Source organism: Tachyglossus aculeatus, chromosome 3 (assembly GCF_015852505.1).
Source record: "Tachyglossus aculeatus isolate mTacAcu1 chromosome 3, mTacAcu1.pri, whole genome shotgun sequence".
NCBI lineage: Eukaryota > Metazoa > Chordata > Mammalia > Monotremata > Tachyglossidae > Tachyglossus > Tachyglossus aculeatus.
The window spans coordinates 63,887,552-63,906,362 of NC_052068.1; the positions used below are offsets into that span (position 1 = coordinate 63,887,552).

The 18,811-nt window shown below is 53.8% G+C and overlaps 1 protein-coding gene across 3 annotated transcripts in view; it reads left to right on the forward strand.

Annotated features, from left to right (window-relative positions):
* Positions 1 to 1,728: 1,728 nt before the first annotated feature.
* Positions 1,729 to 18,811, forward strand: part of PALD1 (phosphatase domain containing paladin 1) — a 133,386-nt gene continuing 116,303 nt past the window's right edge. For all 3 annotated transcript variants that reach the window (XM_038743934.1, XM_038743936.1, XM_038743935.1), the window contains exon 1: positions 1,729 to 1,777. The gene's annotated coding sequence lies outside the window, so the exon portion shown is untranslated. The remainder of the gene's footprint in view (positions 1,778 to 18,811) is intronic.

Here is an 18,811-nt window from a genome sequence, read left to right on the forward strand (position 1 = left end):
CTCGATTGGCTCCGCCCACATTACAGCCCCGCCCCTCTCTCGGCCTGCTTCTGATTGGCTCCCACCCTCTATAGGCCTCGCCCCTCTTGGGAGCCACTCCTCCTGATCGGCCCCGCCCTTTATTGGCCCGCTCCCTGCTTGACTCCGCCCCTCCCTAGGCCCCGCCCCTCCCGGCCCGGTCCCTGATTGGCTCCGCCCCTCCCGGCCTCCTCCCTGGTTGGCCCCTCCCCTCTCCAGGCCACGCTCCTTTTGGGGAGCCGCCCCCTGCTCGGCCCCGCCCCTTTACCGGCTCGCTCCTCGATTGGCTCCGCCTACACTACGGCCCCGCCCCTCTTTAGGCCCCGCCCCTCTCGGGAACCACCCCCGATCGGGCCCGCCCCTTTATTGGCCCCCTTCCGGATTGGCTCCGCACCTCCCTATTCATTCATTCAATCGTATTTACTGAGCACTTACTGTGTGCAGAGCACTGGACTAAGCGCTTGGGAAGGACAAGTAGGCAAAAATCTAGAAACGGTCCCTACCCAACAGTCACAGTCTAGAAGGGGGAGACAGACCACAAAACCAAACATATTAACAAAATGAAATAAATAGAATAAATAGGTACAATAATAATAATGGCATTTATTAAGCACTTACGATGTGCAAAGCACTGTTCTAAGCGCTGGGGAGGTTACAAGGTGGTCAGGTTGTCCCACAGGGGGCTCACAGTCTTAATCCCCATTTTACAGATGAGGTAACTGAGGCCCAGAGAAGTTAAGTGACTTGCCTAAAGTCACACAGCTGACAATAGGCGGAGTCAGGATTTGAGCCCATGACCTCTGACTCCACAAGTACAAGTAAAATAAATAGGGTAATAAATATGCACAAACTTGTATACATCTATACTGGCCCCGCCCCTCCCGGCCCTCTCCCGGATTGGCTCCGCCCCTCTCTTGGCCACTCCCCTGTCTGACGACCCGCTCCCGGATTGGCCCCGCCCCTCTCCCGGCCTTGGCCCCGCCCCTCTCCAGGCCCCGCCCCTCTCCCGCGGCCCGCTCCCTGATTGGCTCCACCCTTCCCTTGGCCCCGCCCCTCCCGGTCCGCTCCCGGTTTGGCCCCGCCCCTCTCCGTGGCCCGCTCCCGAATTGGCTCCTCCCCTCCCTCGGCCCCGCCCCTCCCGGCTCGCTCCTGGATCGGCTCCGCCCCTCCTTGGCCCCGCCCCTGTCTTGCGGCCCGTTCCCGGATTGGCCCCGCCCCTCTCTAGGCCCCCGCCCCTGTCTTGCGGCCCGCCCCCTGATTGGCTCCTCCCTTCCCTAGGCCCCGCCCCTCCCGGCCCGCTCCCGGTTTGGCCCCGCCCCTCTCTCGCGGCCCGCTCCGGATTGGCCCCGCCCCTCCCCAAGCCCCGCCCCTGTCCGGCGGCCCGCTCCCCGATTGGCTCCGCCCCTCCCCAGGCCCCGCCCCTGTCCCGCGGCCCGCTCCCCGATTGGCCCCGCCCCTCCCGCCCCTCCCGCGGCCCGCTCCCCGGTTGGCTCCGCCCCCTGGCGCTGCCGGCGGTGCTGGCGGTGGGTCGGCGGGGCGCGGGCGGGCAGTGTGCCTCGGCCGCCGGGCCAGGAGGGAGCCGGGACGTCCTGCCCTCCGTCCGTCCCCCCGTCGGATGGGCGGCCCCCGGGAGCCGCGGGGCGGGCGCGGCCGGGCTGCGGTGTGAGCCCGGAGGGCCGATCTCGGCGCCGCGGAGCTGCGGGGGTCCCCGCCCGCCCGCCCAGGAGCCTCCATGTCCTCCGGAGCCGGCGGGGGCCAGGTACGGGGGCCGCGGGACAAGGGGGCAAGGGGCTTCGCCGGCAGCAGCAGCAGCAGCCACCGGCCGTCGTTGAGTTTTTTCCGGCCGGGAGGCTTGTCCCACTCCCGCTCCCAGTTTAAGGCGGCTCTGCGGGGTCCCGGGTTCTCCTCCCGTTGGGGGATGGGGGGTCCCAGGTTTCCCCTCACCCCACATGGAGGGTACCAGGTTTCCCCCCCCCCCCATGGGGGTCCCAGGTTTCCCCTCACCCCCCCCCGTGGGGGTCCCAGGTTTCCCCTCCCCCCACATGGAGGGTACCAGGTTTCCCCTCCCCCCCCCATGGGGGTCCCAGGTTTCCCCTCCCCCCCCCCCATGGGGGTCCCAGGTTTCCCCTCACCCCCCATGGGGGGCCCAGGCTTCCCCTCCCCCCCCATGGGGGTCCCAGGTTTCCTCTCCATCCATGGGGGGGTCCCAGGTTTCCCCTCCCCCCCCCATGGGGGTCCCAGGCTTCCCCTTCCCCCCCACATGGGGGTCCCAGGTTTCCCCTCCCCCCCCATGGGGGGGGGTCCAAGGTTTCCCCTCCACCCATGAGGGGGGGTCCCAGGTTTCCCCTCCACCCATGGGGGGGGTCCCAGGCTTCATCTCCACCCATGGGGGTTCCCAGGCTTCCCCTCCACCCATGGGGGGGTCCCAGGTTTCCCCTCCACCCATGGGGGGGGGGTCCCAGGCTTCCCCTCCCCCCCATGGGGGTCGCAGGCTTCCCTCCCCCCCCATGGGGGTCGCAGGCTTCCCCTCCCCCCCATTGCGGGGGGTCCCAGGCTTCCCCTCCCCCCCAGGGTTGGACTGGGGCTCTCCTTCCGTCGGGGATGGGGGTGGGGGTGGGGGGGGTCCCATGCCCCCCGGGGTGTCCCTGTCTCTCCACTCCCCCCCCCCCGGTTGTGCGGCTGGCTCTCCACCTTCGTCGGGGGGTCCCGGGCCTCGCCCCTTTCTCCGGTGGGAGCGCAAGGCCCGGCCCGAGGAAACACTGGGCCCCCTGGGGTCGGGGGTGCGGACACCGAGGAGGCTAGACTACAAGCTCCTGGCGGACAGGGAGCGAGCGTCTCCACCAACTCGGTTGTACTGCACACTCCCCAGCACTTAGTCCAACGCTTAGAACGGTGCTTGGGACGGAATAATAATAACGATGGCATTTATTAAGCGCTTACTATGCGCGAAGCACCCTTCTAGGCGCTGGGGAGGTTACAAGGTGATCAGGTTGTCCCACAAGGGGCTCACAGTCTTCATCCCCGTTTGACAGATGAGGGAACTGAGGCCCAGCGAAGTGACGTGACTTGCCCAAAGTCACACAGCTGATAGTTGGCGGAGTCAGGATTTGAACCCGTGACCTCTGACTCCAAAGCCTGTGCTCTTTCCATTGGGAAGCGCTTAACAAATACCATCATTATTAATCCAGTGTTCTGCAGGATTGAGTCTGGGTGTTTTCAGCCCAGCTTGAAGGGAGTTCTCGAGTGCAGTAGGAAACCTGCAGTGAGCGAGGCTACTTCTTTTCCCGACACTGAAGACCCCTCGCCCCACATAGTAGACACCTACGGACGGTCTGGTGGCACTGTGTGGACTTACCTATTTAGCCCGGACCAGTGGAGGGTGGCTACTGCACCCTCAGGGAGCCCAGAGCTTTCCCACTTTTGGGAGATGGCCCTGCCCGCTCTGCCCTGCTTGCCGCTGGTCGTCGAGGCTTGGGCGTCCATCCAGTCCGGGGCCTTCTGTGCCAAGGTCCGCTGCACGAGAGACAAGGGGTCAATCAATCAATCAATCGTATTTATTGAGCGCTTACTATGTGCAGAGCACCATACTAAGCGCTTGGGAAGTACAAATTGGCAACATATAGAGACAGTCCCTACCCAACAGTGGGCTCACAGTCTAAAAGGGGGAGACAGAGAACAAAACCAAACGTACTAACAAAATAAAATAAATAGAATAGATATGTACAAATAAAATAAATAAATAAATAGAGTAATAAATATGTGCAAACATATATACATATATACAGGTGCTGTGGGGAAAGGAAGGAGGTAAGATGAGGGGGGATGGAGGGGGAGAGGAAGGAAGGGGCTCAGTCTGGGAAGGCCTCCTGGAGGAGGTGAGCTCTCAGTAGGGCCTTGAAGGGAGGAAGAGAGCGAGCTTGGCGGAGGGGCAGAGGGATTGGGGGCATTCCAGGCCCGGGGGAGGACGTGGGCCGGGGGTCGATGGCGGGACAGGCGAGAGCGAGGTACGGTGAAGGTCCCCTCTTCTTGGTCAGGATGGGAGGGAAGGCCTGAATCTGGGTGTGGGGTGGTTGGGGCGAATAAAGATGGGACCCGGGGGCTTTAGCACCCCCATCCTGGTGGGGTTTTGTTAACGGTTAAGCGCTTTCTATGTGCCAGGCACTGTACTAAGCGCCGGGGTAGATACCAGCCAGTCAGGTTGGACACAGTCCCACATGGGACGCACAGTCTTAATCCCCATTTTACGGACGAGGTAGCCGAGGCATGGAGAAATTAGGACCCACAGCAGACAAGTGGCGGAGCTGGGATTAGAAGTCGGGTCCTTCTGTCTTCCGGACCCGTGCTCCATCCACGAGGTCACGCGGGTTCTTTTAGTGCCTTGAGATCCCCCCATTCTGGTGGCTTCCTTGGACCTGAGAGGGAAGCAGAAGGTAGCCATCTCTACGCTCAACCGAAGGAGTTTGAAATCATCTTGTATTTGAGTACGTGAGCATGTGCGTAGGGAGTCCGTGCTTGATGGAGAGGGTTGCTGGAGAAACACCTCCCTGGCCAGCGACCACCTCCAGATGCTCCTCCCCCGATTCCAGCCCCCCGCCTCAGATTTAATCCATCCTTGCAAAGATAATCAAGCATTTTCCAGCCCAGCCAGCGAAATCCACATTTCCGTACTCTCCTTGCCCAAGGTGGTAGTCACCCCGCAGTGAGTAGGTGAGTCTGTTTACACTCTGGTTGGGCAGCTGATGATGTTCATTGGTTTTTGTGGCCGGATGTAGGGCCGGGGTGGGGTCATCGTGTTTTCCATGGGTGGGTCGCTCCGTGTTAAGCCACTTTGGTCGAGACATCCTCAGGATGGCTTCAGGTCAGCGCCTGTGTTCGGGGAACACACCTGCACACACACTTAATTGGGATTGTGGGCCTAATTGCAGCTGCGGGTGAGGAGTGTCAGCCACCTGAGGGGAGGTTTCATTGCTTTCACCTGGGCCTTCTGCAGTCTACTTCTGCGCCTTACCTTGGGCTTTTAAGAGGTTCTAGCCTAGCCTTTGGCTGAAATTAGTATTGGGATGGAGCTTATGATAATGATAATGGCACTTATTGAGCGCTTATTATGTGCAAAGTGCTGTTCTAAGCACTGGGGAGGTTACAAGGTGATCAGGTTGTCCCACGGGGGGCTCACAGTCTTAATCCCCATTTAACAGATAATAATAATAATAATAATAATAATAATGATGGCATTTGTTAAGCGCTTACTATGTGCCAAGCACTGTTCTAAGCGCTGGGGTAGATGCAAGGTAATCAGGTTGTCCCACGGAGGGGCTCGCAGACTTCATCCTCATTCTACAGATGAGGGAACTGAGGCCCAGAGAAGCGAAGTGACCTGCCCAAGGTCACCCACCTGACAAGTGGCAGCAGCAGAATGAGGTAACTGAGGCACAGAGAATAATAATTATGGTGTTTGTTAAGTGCTTACTATGTGCCAAGCACTGTTCTAAGCACTGGGGAAGATACAAGGTAATGAGGTTGTCCCATGTGGGGCTCACAGGCTTAATCCCCATTTTACAGATGAAGTAACTGAGGCACAGAGAAGTTAAGTGACTTACCCAAAGTCGCACAGGTGACAATTGGCGGAGCCGGGATTTGAACCCATGACCTCTGGCTCCAAAGCCTGCTTTTGCTGTCCTTCCCCTATCCAGTCTTGTTCTTTACTTTTTTTTAGGCAGCAGCACAGGGAGGGTGAGAGGCTGGGGTATGGGCCCAGGGGTGTCAGACAGGTCGGATGGGAAAGGAAAAGGATGGCAGCATCCCCGCCCGGGACCGCTGGCTGCCCATTGCCCATGAAGCCTCAGCACCCTGAATTCTGGTTTCCCTGGCGGTCCCTGGCTTGTGACTTTAGGCGCTCCATTCATTCATTCAATCGTATTTATTGAGTGCTCTCGGTACGATCATCCTGCTGCCCTGCTTCCCTATCCTGCCGTGGACACTTGGCCGTAATAATAGTGCTTGTGGGATTTAAGTATGCCAAGGGCACTACTGAGTGCGGGGGGTAGATGCAATAATAAGGATGGTATTTGTATTTGTTAATCGAGTCCGATTTGGCACCAAGGTCCCACAGCAGAAGAGAGGCGGAACCAGGATGAGAACTCGGGTCCTTCTGACTTCTGGATTTCATTCATTCATTCATTCAATCGTATTTATTGAGCGCTTACTGTGTGCAGAGCACTGTACTAAGCACTTGGGAAGTACGAGTCGGCAACATATAGAGACGATTCCTACCCAACAACGGGCTCACGGCCTAGAAGGGGGAGACTAGACTGTGAGCCCACTGTTGGGTAGGAACCGCCTCTATATGTTGCCGACTTGTACTTCCCAAGCGCTTAGTACAGTGCTCTGCACACAGTAAGTGCTCAAATGCGATTGAATGAATGAATGAATGAGACAGATAACAAAAAAACATGTAGACAGGTGTCAAAATCGTCAGAACAAATAGAATTAAAGCTATATGCACATCATTAACAAAATAAAAAGAATAGTAAATATGTACTAAACGTTTTCCAATGGCTGTTAACACTGTCCAAATATTTGTGCTCTCTCCACTAGGCCACCCTGGTTCTTTTAGCGCCTTGAGATCCCCCTATCCTGGTGGCTATCCTGACCTTGAGAGGGAAGCATAAGTTAGTCATCTCTAAACTCAGCTAAAGGAGTTGGAAATCATGTTGAATTTGAGTACGTGAGTGTGTGCGTGGGGCTTCAGAGTCTAGTGGGGGAGAGTAGGTATTAAATCCCCATTTTACAGATGAGGAAATTGAGGCACGGAGACATTGTGACTCTTCCAAGGTCCTAGAACAGCGGTAGATGGCAAAATTAGGGTTAGAAGCCCTGTGCTCTCCATTAGGCTATGCTGATTCCCAGTGCTTCGCAATTGTCACTAATGCAGCCCGGCAGGTAGGTTCAAAAAATCAATCACTCAGTCAGTCGTATTTTTTGAGCGCTTATTGTGTGCAGAGCACTGTACTAAGCGCTTGGGAAGTCCAAGTTGGCAACATATCCCTACCCAACAGTGGGCTCACAGTCTAGAAGGGGGAGACAGAGAACAAAACATGCAAAGGATGCATTGGCCTGCTAAGCACCTCAAAGGGTCCCGCTCCTCTCCCCCCACCCCCATCCCCATTGGTAATGCCTGGAAGGCAGAGGGAAGGAATTCAGAAGCTCAATAGGTTGCATTTTTCTTTTTTTGGGGTAAGTATCCTTGCTTGCCCCCGGGCTGATTTCTCTTAGGCCCTGCCTGACTTCTTTCCCATTCGCAAACTTTCCGTACTTGCTGCTGACTGTGAATGAGCAGTGCAAAGCCAGAAGGTAGTGAAATAATCATTTCCTTTCAGGGGTTTAGCTAGAGTGTTGGGAGACATCGAGTTAGACAGTGTTTCCTGTGTGCTGAGAGTGTGTGTCTCCTGTGGCACTCTTGAAGGTCTCCACTTCCCTCTTGCCGGGGTTGGGGGGAGGGAGGGGTGGAGGCGGAGGAGAGAGAGAGAGTATGTGAGTAATAATAATTATCGTACTTGTTAAGTGCTTACTACGTGCCAAAAACAGTTCTGAACTCTGGGGTAGATAATAAAATAATAATGATAATAATAATGGCATTTATTAAGCACTTACTATGTGCAAAGCACTTTTCTAACCGCTGGGGAGGTTACAAGGTGATCAGGTTGTCCCACGGGGGGATCATCATCATCTATCATATTTATTGAGCGCTTACTGTGTGCAGAGTACTGTACTAAGCGCTTGGGAAGTACAAGTTGGCAACAAATCAACTAGGGATCACAGTCCTAATCCCCATTTTACAGATGAGGTAACTGAGGCCCAGAGAAGTGAAGTGACCTGCCCAAAGTCACACAGCTGACAAGTGGCGGAGCCGGGATTTGAACCCATGACCTCCGACACCAAAGCCCGGGCTCTTTCCACTGAGCCATGCTGCTTCCCTAGATGAAGTTAATCGAGCGCTTAGGAGTTAATCAGGTTGGACCCTTAAATCCCATTTTACAGATGAGGCAACTGAGGCTCAGAGAAGTGAAGTGACTTGCCCAAGGTCACACCGAAGACATGTGGCAGAGCTGGGATTAGAACCCAGGTCCTTCTGCCTCCCAAGCCCCTGCTCTCTCCACTAGTCTATGGGAGATGGGGGGTGGGGTGTGTGTGTGGCAGATGCTCAGGCCTAGGAGAGGATTGTGTCTTTCTGTATTCTTTTCTTTTTTGATGTCATTTATTAAGCGCTTAGTATGTGCAAGCACTGTTCTAAGCGCTGGGGAGGTTACAAGGTGATCAGGTTGTTCCACGGGGGGCTCGCAGTCTTCATCCCCATTTTACAGATGAGGGAACTGAGGCACAGAGAAGTGAAGACTGTGAGCCCACTGTTGGGTAGGGACTGTCTCTATATGTTGCCAACTTGTACTTCCCAAGCGCTTAGTACAGTGCTCTGCACACAGTAAGCGCTCAATAAATACAATTGATTGATTGAAGTGACTTGCCCAAAGTCACACAGCTGACAATTGGCGGAGCCGGGATTGGAACCCATGACCTCTGACTCCAAAGTCCGGGCTCTTTTCCGCTGAGCCATGCTGCTTCTCTATAATAATAATAATAATAATAATAATAATGTTGGCATTTGTTAAGCACTTACTATGTGCAAAGCACTGTTCTAAGCGCTGGGGGGGAATATGAAGTGATCAGGTTGTCCCATGTGGGGTTCACAGTCTTAATCCCCATTTAACAGATGAGGTAACTGAGGCTCGGAGAAGTTAAGTGACTTGCCGAAGGTCACACGGCAGACATGTGGTGGAGTCGGGATTCAAACCCATGACCTCTGACTCCAAAGCCCGTGCTCTTTCCACTGAGCCACGCTGCTTCTCTTAGTACAGTGTTGTGCACACAATAAGCGCTCAATAAATACCATTGATTGATTGGTCTTCTGAGGATTCGCCCCTTGTCCTACTGGGCGGTAGGTGTTGTTTCTTGTTAGTTCCCACTGTCCTTTCCTGAGCGTGCCTGCTGCCCACCGGACCCGCCGCAGGGGTGTGGCAAGCGCTCAATAAATACGATTGATTGATTGATTGATCTTCCTCCAGACTCTAGTCATCCTTTCACCCCATTTTTCCACGGCACACCCGCTCAGCAGGGACGTGTGGGACCAGGCAGGGCAGACTGGGAAGGGGAGATCAGGAGAGAGAGAGCATCACCTGCACCTAATCAATTGATGGCATTTATTGAGCGCTTACTACGTGCAGAGCACTGTACTAAGTGCTTGGGAGAGTACAGTGCATCAGAATAAGCAGACAAGTTCCCTGCTCACATAATAAATACTCTATTTATTTATTTATTTTACTTGTACATATCTATCCTATTTATTTTATTCTGTTGGTATGTTTGGTTTTGTTCTCTGTCTCCCCCTTTTAGACTGTGAGCCCACTGTTGGGTAGGGACTGGCTCTATGTGTTGCCAATTTGTACTTCCCAAGCGCTTAGTACAGTGCTCTGCACATAGTAAGCGCTCAATAAACACGATTGATGATGATGATAATAGAGAAGCAGCATGGCTCAGTGGAAAGAGCCCAGGCTTTAGAGTTAGAGTTCATGGGTTCAAATCCCAGCTCCGCCACTTGTCAATCAATCAATCAATCAGTCGTATTTATTGAATGCTTACTGTGTGCAGAGCACTGTACTAAGCGCTTGGGAAGTACAAGTCGGCAACACGTAGAGACGGTCCCTACCCAACAGCGGGCTCACAGTCTAGAAGGGGGAGACGGAGAACAAAACCAAACATACTAACAAAATAAAATAAATAGAATATTTATGTACAAGTAAGATAAATAATAATACGGTAATCCTGCTGGGATACGAGTACCCAGACCAGCATGGTGACCAGTTGGACGGAGAAGAAGGGACAGGTTCTGGAAATGCTGGGGAGGAAAATCCAGCAGGATTGAGGACAGACTGAATGTGGAGGTTGAAAAGAGAGGGAAGAGTAAAGGTGAGAAGCTGTGTGACTTTGGGCAAGTTATTTCACTTCTGTGGGCCTCAGTTCCCTCACCTGTAAAATGGGGATGAAGACTGTGAGCCCCCCATGGGACAACCTGATCAGCTTGTAACCTCCCCAGTGCTTAGAACAGTGCTTTGCACATAGTAAGCACTTAATACATGCTATTATTATTATAATGAGCTTACAGTTTTGTCAAAGCCCTTGGTAAACTTGTCCCCTTTGGGTAGGTCTCTGTCAACCTGCCCCCCCACACACCTGAATTTACCGGCTTTTGCACAGGTATCCTGCGTGGTGAACTTTCCTAACTTTTTCTCTTTTGGAGTGCCCCAAGGATTGGCGCTTAGCACAGTGCTTTACACATAGTAAGCACTTAATAAATGCCATAATTATTACCCCCTCCCCCCCACCTCTCTGATTCATGTTTGCTGTGCAGGACAGGAGACTAAAAGGCAGACTGTCTTCTAGGTGCTGCTCTGGGTGAGGGTGTGTATGTGTGTTTGTATGTGCACCCTTTATTTCTGTTGCACTGGGTATCTTGCCAGGGACTCGGGTCTGTGGGGCTGAAGCCCCCTTTGCTTTGGCAGTGCAGCCAGGGTCTGTGTGCCATTCATTCATTCAATCGTATTTATTGAGCGCTTACTGTGTGCAGAGCACTGGACTAAGCTCTTGGGAAGTACAAGTCGGCAACATATAGAGAAGGTCCCTACCCAACAACGGGCTCACAGTCTAGAAGGGGGAGACAGACAACAAAACATGTAGACTGGTGTCAAAATCGTCAGAACAAGTAGAATTAAAGCTATATGCACATCATTAACAAACTAAATAGAATAGTAAGTATGTACAAGTAAAATCAATAGAGTAATACATCTGTACAAATATATACAAGTGCTGTGGGGAGGGGAAGGAGGTAGGGTGTGGGGGATAATAATAACGGCATTTGTTAAGTGCTTACTATGTGCAAAGCATTGTTCTAAGCGCTGGATGGGGAGGGGTTGGAGAGGGGGAGAGGAAAAAGGGCTCAGTCTGGGAAAGCCTCCCGGAGGAGGTGAGCTCTCAGTAGGGCTTTGAAGGGAGGAAGAGAGCTAGCTTGGCGGATTCATTCATTGAGTCATATTTATTGAGTGCTTACTGTGTGCGGATGTGTAGAGAGAGGGCATTCCACCCCTGTCCTGGGTAAGTAGGTGAACCTAGCTGAGCTGCAAGTATTTTAGACTGAAAGTGGGCAGGGGACATGACTGCTAACCCCGTTGTATCCCAGTTTCTTAGTACAGTATTCTGCGCCTAGTAGGCACTCAGTAAATACCATCAGTTGGTTGCAGAAAAGTGGAAGAGAGTCAGCCACTGTTAGCCTGGGGGCCGAGGGAGGAAGTGTTGATTCAAGGATGGCGTTTTCAGCCCTACTCTGAAAGGATCAGTTTGGAAATTCGGGGGAGCATTCCAGCTGGCAGGACCCACCCAATTCATCCCAGGGCATCGGGGAGATCGAGGCAGAATCCAGACCAGATTGGGTGTCTGTTTGGAGGGGAGGGGGAGTCTATCTGAGGAGATGGGAGAGGGAGATGACTGCAGGTTCTCCTGTGGCTGTGAGCTCTGGTGCTGCGGTGGGAAAACCCTCGAGGAGTGGCGCTGAAGCCAGGACTCCCGGTCTGTCATTAGCAGGGGCTTTTTGGCGTGGGAGGGGAGCCGGTGGCTAGCTAAGAATAGCCCCCCAAATCATAGCTTTCTCCTTCTAGGGTGTGTCTGTCTCCTGGACCTGCTCCCTGGACAAGGGCTTTAGCCACCCAGTTTTCAGCTTCATTAACCTGTTGCCTTGGACTGGGCTGGGCCGTTTCCTCCTCTAAGAGTCAAGGGACGGGCTGTCCTGTTCCCGGGCTCCGGGCCCTCGGTCTGGTTAAACTCAGTGGTGCTGGGCTCTAGGGAGGAACGGCCCCTCCCTCATTCATTCATTCGATCGTATTTATTGAGGGCTTACTGTGTGCAGAGCACTGTACTAAGCGCTTGGGAAGTACAAGTTGGCAACATATAGAGACGGTCCCTACCCAACAGCGGGCTCATAGTTTAGAAGGGCTTCCTGCCCGTTTCCCCCCCTTCTCCCGCAGCTGCCCAGGGTGGAGAGGAAGCTGTCTCACTGGGCCAGAGGAGGGAAGTTGGATTTGGCTGCTGGGGGTGGGTGCAGGGTTGGGAAAGAGGTGAAGCAGCGGGAGGGAGTCTGAGCCGCTGGTCTCTCCTGTCGTGGGCTGCGCCCTCCCTGGACTGTGGGCTTCCTCCTGCCCCGGGATGGGCAGCCTGGCTGGTGGCCCTCCTGTTCTCCAAAGAGTCCAGAGCAGCCAAGATGAGCGCCCAAGGCCCCGCAGGAAGTCGATGACAGGACGCAGAGTTGGGAGCTGAACTGGGCGGCCCCGTAGTTAGCGAAGGTGGAAGGGTGAGGGTTTGAGGGGTAGGTGAACAAGACGGCGGAACCATCTCTGGACGATTCCAGAAGATCTACCTCTCAGAGGGGAGGCACCATTTCCAGAAAAGGGGAGGAAATCCTCCTTCCCTTCCCTCTCCTTCCTGAGCCTCCTTAGGGATTGGCCCCCACCTCCCACATGCAGAGGGGCTGGGCTGGGGCATGGGGACCCTTTGGCAGCAGGTGCCGGGGGGAAATGTGGGATTTTGGGGGACGGAGGGGGCTTCTCTGAGCTGCCTCTCTCCTGGGCTCTTTCGTCGCTCACCCCTTGCTCGGTCGTGTGCCCCCACCTAGCTGTGCGGGGAAGCCAGAACAATTGTGACTCTAGATGGGATCCATCTGCCTTGGTGAATGGAGAGTGGACAAGGGGGGAAATTCCCATGGGGGGAGAGGGGAGGTGGGGGCGAGCCTCAGGAGAAGAGTGATTGTCCCAGGCAGATGGCATTTTCCAACCCTGAAGGAGCAGCTGTGCTCTACCGTGTTCAGCAAATAGGGACTCCCAACTCCCTTTCCCTTCCTCCTCTCCAAGCTGGGGGGGATCCCCCTGCACTCCTCCTGAGCCTCGCAGGGACCGGGGGGGGGGGTGTGGGACAAAGATGGGGAGCCTGCGCCTCCTCCCCTCTGCAGCTGCTTGGTTTTTCCTTCTCAAAGCTGGCAGAGGCCCGGATTGAGGGGGTCCTTGGGCTGGTGAGGGAGGGTTGGCGGTGCTCCAACTTCACAACTGGCCTTCCCAAGGAGGGGCCGGAGGTTTTTACCTGTGGGAGATAGCCGGGGCCGTGGGCTTGGATCTCCTCCCCAGAGCGGCCCAGTGAAAAGGGAAAGACCAGGGATTATCTTCCCTGAGGGCCGGCCAGGGAAGAGGTGGCAGGGCCGGGGCTGACCCAGGGGCCGGCCAGCGGTGGGGGCAGTGCTCGGTCCTGGGGGTCAGGCTGGAGACTCCTCACGTGGGCCCCACTGACTCCTTTCCCGGGCTCTGGATTCAGGAAGGCAGATGGTGCTGGGCTGCGCGGGCATCAGCTTCGTCAGCTTGGAAGGGGTTTCAGAGATCCTGTTTGAAAAGAGGAAGGAAGAAAGAAAAGTTTTTCCCTTTTTGTATTTTCTTTTTCTCTCCCTTTCCCATCAGCCCTGCTGCAGGGGCTGAGCCTGTGTCAGTAGGGAACTTAACCCCTTACTTTCAGGATGGCCCTGGGGGATACCCACAGTGGACTCTGGTGACTCGCCCGCCCTCCTCCGCGGGGGTCTCTGTTGACGGGGCTCTCTGCATCCTGCCCCTTGGCCAAGCAGGGGTGGGAGCTGAGCCTGGCGTTTCCCTTGTGGCAGGGCGGTGGGGGGACAGATCTTCCAGAAGGCTTTGGGGTTCCAGAGGAAGGTTTGTTTTCAGTGATAATTGTGGTGCTTGTTAGGCGTCTACTATGTGCCGAACCCTGTGCTGAGCGCATGGGGTGCCACAGGACTTATCCGTCATGGAGTTCCACAGGCTAAGCGATGGGAGAACAGATAGTGGCCTAGTGGAAGGAGCGCTGGTCTGGGAATCAGAGGACCGGGGACTCTAGGCCCTATGCCGCCACTTGCCTGCCCTGTGACCTTGGGCATGTCACTTAACTTTTCTATGCCTCAGTTTCCTCATCTATAAAATGGGGATTAAATACCCATTCCATCTTCCTCCTTAGATTGTGTGCCCCTTTTGGGACAGGGACTGGGTCCTGTTGATTATCTTGTATCTACCCCAGCACTTAGTACAGCTAGTTGACACATAGTAAGCACTCAACATTATTCTTATTCTTATTGTGTAGATGAGGAAATGGACACAGAGAAGTTAAGTGACTTGCCCAGGGTCACACAGCAGATAGGTGGCATTAAAACCGAGGTCTTCAGACTCCCAGTCCTGCGCTCTTTCCCATCTGGCCAAGCTGTTCAGTAGAGGCCCCAGCTGGAAGTGCCCTCGGGGTCATCTGGGGCACCCCCCTGTCCTCAGGTGGGGACAGCCCTCCAGTGCACCTCAGGCAGATGAGAGGTTGTCGAGGGGAAGCAGACCCCCACCTCCTCCCTGAGACTCCAAAAGCCTATTTCTGGCCTCGTGCGGGGGGATTCTTCCCATTGGGGCAAGGCGGAATTGCCCCCACTTTACAGAAGGAGAAGGGGAGGCCCAGGGAGGGCAAGTGACTCAACTGCGTTCTGCCTCCTCCCCCTTGGTCCGAAGCCCTCTGAAAGCCTGGCAGCGGGAAGGAGGGTTTCGGCTCATCATCGGGAAAGACCCTATCCTAGTTTTGAGCCCAAAACAGAATTACGGTTGCTACGTTTTGTAGTTAACCATGGGTCCGGTGGCAGGGGACTGGGAGGAAAGGGCAGAGAACGTCACAACCGAGATTATTCCCTTCCCACTGGGTCTCAGACCTCCCGATTTTGCAACAGACTCCCTGCAATCCAGTCACCTAACCTTCAAAGTTTAATAGAGTGGCAGGGGGACTCTTTTGGAGTTCTGGGACAGAGTAGGGGATGAAAGCCAGGACAAAGAGATGAGGCCGAGAGCCCCTTGAGATCGGGGACTGGGCCCAACCTGATGATCTTGCATCTTGAGAAGCAGTGTGGCTCGGTGGAAAGAGCCAGGGCTTTGGAGTCAGAGGTCATGGGTTCAAATCCCAGCTTCACCACCTGTCAGCTGTGTGACTTTGGGCAAGTCACTTCACTTCTGTGGGCCTCGGTTCCCTCATCTGTAAAATGGGGATTAAGACCGTGAGCCCCCCGTGGGACAACCTGATCATCTTGTAACCTCCCCAGCACTTAGAACAGTGCTTTGCACATAGTAAGCGTTTAATAAATGCTATCATTATTATTACCCCCACACTTAGTACAGTGCTTGGCACAAAGTAGTGTGTAATGAATGCCACATGTTGTGCACACTGTGTAAAGAGGCATCGTATATGTTATTTGGTGAAGCATGCAGATTTCGCGTGATCCTAGGGTGTTCTCCCGGAGGGGAAAGGGGAAGCCCGTCGAACCCTCAACTTTCCCCAGAGCCTTTGCATTCCTCTTCCAGATCTGTATAAACTCTGGCGTCGCATCCGAGTCATGGAACTCAACAAGCAGGAGGCTCAGGCTGAAAATAAACCAAAAGCTGACGGAAGAGGGTCTGGTTGCAGGCAGGGGACAGACCAGTTGAGAATTGGATTGTCTCATATAAAAGCGGACAAATGGCCACCTAAGTTCAGGGGGATTTTTCCCATCCCCTTATGTCTTGGGCCGACTTCAGGCAGAGTGGCGCTGGCTGGCTGGATAGGTGGAGGAATCAATACCTCTGACCTGCCGGGGACTTCTCAGTCCCCCCAAGTCCCTCTGGATCCCTAGGAGTTTGGGATCGGCAGTAGAAGAGACCCCTCCCCATTGTCCCATCGACCAGTGGAAAGAGCACAGGCCCGGCAGTCACGGGACCTGGGTTCTAATACTGGCTCCAACGCTTTTCTGCTGGGTGACCTTGGGCAGGTCGCTTCACTTCTCTGGCTCTGTTACCTCATCTGTAAAATAATAATAATGATGGTATTTGTTAAGCACTTACTGTGTGCCAAGCACTGTTCTAAGCACTGGGGTAGATACAAGGTAATCAGATTGTCCCACGTGGGGCTCACAGTCTTAATCCCCATTTTACAGATGAAGCAACTGAGGCACAGAGAAGTGAAGTGACTTGGCCCAAGTCATACAGATGACAAGTGGCCGAGCCGGGATTAGGGCCCACGACCTCTGACTCCAAAGCCCAGGCTCTTTCCACTATGCCATGCTGCTTCTCAGCATGTTGCAGCATGAACGATGTTAACCCAGGCTGGGCAATGGGGAAGGGTGAAGGGGGGCTACAAACGAGGCAAGCTGGGCCTTAGACCCCTAAAGTGTGCTCCATCTGGTTTCCTGCCTGCCCACCGAATGCCCCCTTGTTGCTTCTGTGTGGGACAGGGACTGTGTCCTACCTGATTAGGTTGTATCTACTCCAAGGCTTAGTAAAGTGCCTGACACTTAGCTCTTAACAAACACCACTATTATTATTACTATTATCCCCACCTGAGCTCTGTGCTTTGAGCTTTCTTCTGGAATGGTGCCAAGCTGCTGGATTGATTGGCCAGCAACTGCAGGCTGCTCTTAATAATAATAATAATTATTATTATTGTTAATAATAATAATAATGATGATGGCATTTGTTAAGCGCTTACTATGTGCAAAGCACTGTTCTAAGTGCTGGGGGGATACAAGGTGATCAGGTTGTTCCACGTGGGGCTCACAGTCTTAATCCACCTTTTACAGATGAGGTAACTGAGGCTCAGAGAAGTTGTGACTTGCCCAAGGTCACACAGCAGACATGTGGCGGAGTTGGGATTCGAACCCATGACCTCTGACTCCAAAGCCCGTGCTCTTTCCACTGAGCCATGCTGCTTCTCAATAATTGCATTTATTAAGCACTTACTGTGTGCAAAGCACTGTTCTAAGCACAGGGGAGGTTACAAGGTGATCAGGTGATCAGGTTGTCCCATGGGGGGCTCACAGTTTTAATCCCCATTTTACAGATGAGGTAACTGAGGCCCAGAGAGGTGAAGTGACTTGCCCAAAGTCACACAGCTGACAATTGGCGGAGCCGGGATTTGAACCCATGACCTCCGACTCCAAAGCCCGTGCTCTTTCCACTGAGCCACGCTGCTTCTCTAAGAGTTCCTCTGGTGCTTGAGAGTCTGGGAGGCTGCTTCCTGGAGAGGAGGAGGAAGTTTGCCCAGGGATCTTGTGTTCAGGAGATTTTTTTTCTGGTGTCAGTGGAGCCCCTTCAGTAAAAATGGGTTGGGTTGGTTTTTGTCGGGACACGGCCGGGGGAGCGGGTGGTCTCCGGTTTCTCGCACGTTGAGAGCCCGGTGTGAAAACAGTCCTCCCCACCTCTGCAGCCGAGAGCACTGACGTCTTTCTGCGCCCGTCCTGGCCAGAGGGGAACATGAGAAGCATTTGAAGGAAAAACACGCCACCTCCACAGGATCTCTTGCTTAGGGAGGAAGGAAGCAAGCAGCTGATGTCATGAGCTGGAGGGCCAGGGTGCTGGCTGCCTCTGTGGCTAGGCTTGCTGGGCGACCCTGTGAAAGCCACTTGCCCTCTCTGGTCCCTATAATAATAATAATGATGACGGTATTGGTTAAGCACTTTCATTCATTCATTCAATCGTATTTATTGAGTGCTTCCTGTGTGCAGAGCACTGTACTAAGCACTTGGGAAGTACAAGTTGACAACATATAGAGACGGTCCCTACCTAACAGCGGGCTCACAGTCTAGAACGGTGAGACAGATAAAACAAAACATATTAACCGAATAAAATAAATAGAATAAATATGTACAAGTAAAATAAATAGAGAAATATGTACAAGTATATATACATATATACAGGCACTTACTGGCACTTACTACGTGCCAGGCACTGAACTAGGCACTGGGGTGGATACAAGCAAATCGGGTTGGACACAGTCCCTGACTCACATGGGGCTCTCGGTCTCAATCCCCATTTTACAGATGAGGTAAGTGAGGGCCAGAGAAGTGACGTGACCTGCCCAAGCTCACACAGCAGACAAGTGGCAGAGCTGGGATCGGAACCCATGACCTTCTGACTCCCAGCCTGTGCTCTATCCACTAGACCGTACTGCTTTTCAGGGGCTGCACACGTTTCTCTTAATTCCATCACCTTGAGGGGGTGAAGATCAAGGAGGTTATGCAGGAGATCCAGAGTAGTTGCCAAGCAGCAGCTCTTCCCAGGTAAACCATTGGCAACTCAGGCGATGGTTTCTTTTTGGCTCTCTGGTTTAGATGCTTGCAGTGAACTTGGGATTCATAGGTGATTGGGAAAGGGGGAGTAGAAGGAGCAGAGAGAAGCAGCATAGTCCAGTGGATAAAGCACTGGTTTGAGAGTCAGAAGGACCTGGGTTCTAATCCCGGCTCCACAGCGTGGCTCAGTGGAAAGAGCCCAGGCTTTGGAGCCAGTGGTCACGGGTTCAAATCCCAGCTTCACCAATTGTCAGCTGTGTGCCTTTGGGCAAGTCACTTAACTTCTCTGTGCCTGTTACCTCATCTGTAAAATGGGGATTGACTGTGAGCCCTCCTTGGGACAACCTGATCACTCTGTAGCCTCCCCAGCACTTAGAACAGTGCTTTGCACATAGTAAGCGCTTAATAAATGCCATCATTATTATTATTGTCTGCTGTGTGACTTTGGGCAAATTGCTTCACTTCTCTCTGTCTGTTACCTCGTTGGTAAAATGGAGATTGAGATTGTGAGCCCCATGTTGGACATAGATTGTGTACTCAGTG